Below are 713 nucleotides of genomic sequence, written 5' to 3' on the forward strand. Positions count from 1 at the left end.
GATGACCAGCAGGGGGCGGCAAAGATCAATATGAACAATGCGGATCTATACTTTATACTAGTTATACAGACGAGAGACAGAAAATAATCGGTTATTACATTGCAGATGAATGTTTTTATCTTCCACGCATGTGAAATAATGATGCCGTAATATATTAAGATATCTGATAGAAGTTTGACGTTCGTCAGCTCTTGTACAGCGTCACAGAGCGCTTTGCATAGAGAGCTGTGATGGCCGAGTGGTTAAGGCGTTGGACTTGAAATCCAATGGGGTCTCCCCGCGCAGGTTCGAACCCTGCTCGCAGCGAAGTCTATGTGTGACATTTTTTTTTTCTTTTATGTATTGGCAGGACCATATAATATTATCATAGCATCCAATCTATCGATCTGTTCCACTGTTATTAAATCCTCAAATGAAAAAATTACATACAGCAGCAAACATCTGCAGTCACCTTGTTTGATGATGACCTTCTGTTTTCCTGCTGTCACCTCTCCACAATTTGCATAGTGAAATCCACTAGCCCCTGCTTCTGCTTATAGAGTGACTCTGCTCCCCTTCAGGGTCCCCTGGAGCCACCCTTATGAACAAGCTCCCACCCTGCATTGCAGCCTGACCTGCTGACACTGTGGCCACAATCTCAGGCAGCTCAGAACTCTGTGATTGGCTGGATTACAAGTTCTTCTTACAGTGATTTACTGCCAGCTAAAGCTCTA

At 43.9% G+C, this 713-nt stretch overlaps 1 non-coding gene across 1 annotated transcript; it reads left to right on the forward strand.

Annotated features, from left to right (window-relative positions):
• The first annotated feature begins 224 nt into the window (after nucleotides 1-224).
• Nucleotides 225-306, forward strand: TRNAS-UGA. Its single transcript has one exon. It is a non-coding gene; the product is annotated as a tRNA-Ser (tRNA).
• The last annotated feature ends 407 nt before the right edge of the window (nucleotides 307-713 follow it).

This window comes from Nanorana parkeri, unplaced genomic scaffold (genome assembly GCF_000935625.1).
Source record: "Nanorana parkeri isolate BGI_ZX_2015 unplaced genomic scaffold, ASM93562v1 scaffold2611, whole genome shotgun sequence".
Taxonomy (NCBI): Eukaryota; Metazoa; Chordata; class Amphibia; order Anura; family Dicroglossidae; genus Nanorana; species Nanorana parkeri.